Genomic DNA, 4550 nt, shown 5'->3' on the forward strand with positions numbered 1-4550 from the left:
GCATCGCAGGCAGGTGCCCTGCTTGGAGCAGGGAGAGGAAAGGCGAGGCCGCCCTCACTGCGTGTGTGGCAGGCCAGGCCGCCACGGGACAGGAGCCCAGCAGGGCCCGCACATCCGCTCGGAGCTGTGTTTGACTCCAGCGCTCACACCCCTTCTGCAGAGCTGCGCCCGGCGCTGAGCGTGGCTGCGCTGGTCCAGGAAGCTCCTTGGAGATTTGCGTCCGCGGGCAGGTCAGCACCGAAACTTCCAGGTGCTGCTGCTGCTTCCTCTGCTGCTGGTCTGTTCTTTGAATTTCTTCTTCAGTGCGCATGCTGCTGTCCTCTGCCCTTTACCAATGCTGCGACATCAGGCAAGTTATTTAACCTATTGAACCTCGGTTGACAGTCCCTATTGAGTGGGGGTCAAATGAGGATGCGTCGCCCAGCTCTGGCACATAGTAGGGGCTCATAAACCTTTTCTTTTATCCCTCTTCCCAAACACGCGTGAGCTGGACAGGGTCCCAGGTAGACGGTGTAGACCAGGCCGTGTGGGCTGCTGTCACACACTCACTGGGGAGTCACGGAGATGGTGTCCGGAGCCTCACAGACGGATGTGAGTCCTACACTGACCACAGCTGACCTCACCCCGCCAGCTTCGGGCCTCCCCTCCCCGTCATGTCCGGCCTGGCTTCGCCCTGCGCTGTACGCGTGAGGAAGGTTTTTGACTTTGGGTGAAGACAGACTTTCTATAGTTCTTTGGCTGGTCAGACCTTCAAGCCATAAGCCTCATGTTTATTGACAGACTTCAGGTGCCTTGAAAAATAAGACAGCTAAGAAACAGAAACTCGGTCAGGGAAACAAAGCTTTGCCCTAGGCCGCAGCGTATTGATTCACCGCAAACGTGCTTACGGTAAGATCTCCACGCCTCATGGTCGGGTCGGAGCATCTTTTTGAGAAAGAGGATAGGAATGATAGCTGTGGGCCAGGGGACTGACATCGGCTGTCGTTCTTACCGTCCGCAGACAAATAATAATAGCAATTCAGTTCAGCACACATTGGTTGGGCAGTAACTTTATACCAGGAGCTGACGATACAGACACGGGTAGAATAGCCTTTCTCGCCTGCAGAATAAAAATGTAATAAAGTGGCAGGTTATCTCATGGTTTTATGTGGTCTATCAAGTAATCCGAGCACAAAGAAGGTCAATACCACTGCTGTCACATTACAGGTGAGGAAACGGACCGTCCGGATGTTGTAATGGAGATGGAATTCACTCACCCTCCCACCTGGCCGAGACTTGCTGTGCCAGGCACTGGACATCGGGGGTGACCACCGCAGAGCGTGTGTTTTCAGCCTGCGCGAGGAGAGATGGCACGGAGCTGCCACGCACACACGTGGGCAGAATGAGAAATTGCAGGAAGGGCTGTGAAGGAGCACAAAGCAAGGGCAGTTTAGATGGGGTCAGCGATGAGGCCCACGGGCGTGACATTGACTGACATCTGCAGGATGGTAAGGGCGAAGTGGTAGGAATGAGGGCTGTTTTCCTGGCAGGGGGAAGGAACTGAGGCAGAAAAGAACCTGGATCTTTTAAGGAATGAAAAAGTGCCAGTGTGGATGGGTCCTAGAATTCTCAGCAGGGAGAAAAGTACAACAGGAGGCTGGTGAGTGGCTGCCCCCACCCCTCCCGATACCTGCTGGGGTGCCCTGAGCATCAGGGACCTAAAGACTGGGCCATGCATGGGCTTCCTACAGCAGACCTTCACCCTGTGGGAACCCGTGCCAACAGACCTTTCCATTTTTCTAAGACCGTCTATGATCTTGGATGTTCACATCACATTTTATTGATTGATTGATTGATTGATTTTATTGATTTCTTTACAGAGAGGAAGGGAGAGGGATAGAGAGTTAGAAACATCGATGGGAGAGAAACATTGATCAGCCGCTTCTTGCACACCTCCTACTGGGGACGTGCCCGCAACCAAGGTACATGCCCTTGGCCGGAATCGAACCTGGGACCTTTCAGTCCGCAGGCTGACGCTCTATCCACTGAGCCAAACCGGTTAGGGCTATATTGTAATTTTCTGTTGTGGATTTACTTCATGGTCTTTCATTGTAAATTTATGTTATCATCATTCTTTTTTTGCTCGTCCGACGCTCCATCCACTGAGCCAAGCCAGTTAGGGCTACATATTGTTTTTGTGATTAATCACTATGCTTTAATTATGTTCATTTGTAACAATGAAATTGGGGTCACCACAACATGAGGAACTGTATTAAAGGGTCTCAGCATTAGGAAGGTTGAGAACTCCTGGGTTAGGGCCACATCACATTTTAAGTGTTATCCTTCTAGGACCTGACTAGAGAAGATGGGCATATTTGGTGGTGGGGTGGGGAGAGAGCAAGAAAGCTGTTTGGATGTGTGAGTCTGACAGCCTTTGGACATGCACATAGCTTAGTGGGAAGCAGTGTATGTATCACCCTGAGGTCGGCCATGAGTTAAATTGGGAGGTGCTGGGAATAGCTGGGTTTGTAAGAAACAGGACTATGACATCACTTAGGGAGATAGTGTGGAGGGACCTTCAGCCTGAGGCTCAGCTGGATCTACCACAGCAGTTGTGGGAGGGCCCCGTGAGGAGGCTGAGAAAGAGGAACAGGTGACTTGGAGGGAAATTGGGAACGCTGGTGCCACCAGAGCCCAGAGAAGCTGGCGTTCAGAAAAGCAGCATGGTCGCACTGAAACACTGCCGCGGTGTGACGCGGTGAGGCCTTGAGTGTGCCCCGGTGAGGCCCTAAGTGTGCCCCATGGCTTTGCGATAATTTTAGAAGAGTAAGAAGGAGAGAATTTGGATTTGAGGTGGTTAAAGGATGAAAGGAGGGAGAGAAATTCAATTATTTCAAAAAGCGTGGATATACGGGGACCAGAGCAGAAGGCCCGCTCCTTCTCACTGAGCGCTCGGTGAGGATGGGCTAAGCATCTGCCCAGCAAAGGGTGCGGGTCTGAGCCCCCTGCGTGTCATCTCTGGGACCTGAGCCTCTTTCCGCTCCTGCCTCGGAGCTTCCGCAGCAGCCGGGAGTTCTAATGTCAGTGTTGATGAGGCGACTCTTCTCTCCACTGCTCCTCCTAAGTCTAAGCTGCCATCACATCTTGTCTGTGGTTTACATAGACCGGCCAGATCCGTCTCCTACAGACAAGTTCTACGGGGCCACATCTTCCTCCAAACTGACCTTCAGCTTCCCCTGGGCTCAGGAGCAGCCACGCCCTTTCTGATGATGGGCTATGGGGCTCCGTGGTGAGCAGCCCCTCCTCGAAGCCAAGCCCTCTCTGACTCCACCTCCTCACTTGCTTCAGTCATTCTCCTGCAGAGACTCCGGTCCCTTGCTTTTCCACAAACACTCCACGTTCCACCCCGGGGCCTTCTGCAGCTGGAGTCCTCTGCACCTGGGGCGTTTGCTCTTCAAATCACCACAAGACTTGCCCGTCACCTGTCACCTGCTTCAGGTGTTCATTTATGCAGCCATGCCTTCCCGGCTCCCAGATCTAAAATGGTCATCCCGTCCCTCTTGACACTCTATCCAAGGCACTTAACGCTACCTGATGATACTGCACACGTCCCTCCTTCCCACATGCCTTGCTCTCTCCATAACGCATGCTCCGGGGTCTTTGTCTTTCTTGTTTACTGATGTAACCTGGTACCTAGAACGGGTCTGGCGTGGAGTAGGTCACTGATGGCGAACCTTTTGAGCTCGGCGTGTCAGCATTTTGAAAAACCCTAACTTAACTCTGGTGCCGTGTCACATAGAGAAATTTTTGATATTCGCAACCATAGTAAAACGAAGATTTACATATTTGATATTTATTTTATATATTTAAATGCCATTTAACAAAGAAAAATCAACCAAAAAAATGAGTTCGCGTGTCACCTCTGACACGCATGTCATAGGCTCGCCATCACTGGAACAGGCGCTCAAACAATTGTGCAGTGAATGAATACACGAATGAGTCAGCTGCAATCTATTCTCAAATTCTCGGAGTTGCCCAAAGTTCAGGAAAGAGATTCAGAATCTACACACATGTTCTTTTTTCTTATCATGGACCACTCATTACAGCTTGCAGTTTTATGTCCATTATTCTTGCGAAGGGACAGTCCTATCTCTGTGCCACAGAGGAGTAAACGAACATGAAAGGATTTAAATGAGCTTTCCTTGGTGGCCAAGACGTAAGTCACAAAGTCAGGTTTGAAGTCCAGGTCTCGGGCTAAGTCGGGTTGGCCTTTGGCCCTTTCCGCCTGTGGCCAGCAGTTCCCTCAGTCCTTGGGGATGGGATGGTGAGGACACATGGAGAAAGAAGGAAGGCAGGGAATGGTTTATCTTCCCAGTGGAGACTGAAGAATTCTTAAAAACTAGAACCTCACGCAGTCTGGTGTTCTCGTCGCTTCATCGGCAGGAGAGGTTTAGGTGCCTTCCCTAGCTCTCTGGAAGGGGGCAACTCGGTGAGCCTTCGCCTTTGCTTCCACGGCCCCGTGTACCACTGACCAGCTTCCCTTCTCTCTAGGTTTTGACTCCCACGTGGCC

This window comes from Myotis davidii, unplaced genomic scaffold (assembly GCF_000327345.1).
Source record: "Myotis davidii unplaced genomic scaffold, ASM32734v1 scaffold1001, whole genome shotgun sequence".
Lineage (NCBI taxonomy): Eukaryota > Metazoa > Chordata > Mammalia > Chiroptera > Vespertilionidae > Myotis > Myotis davidii.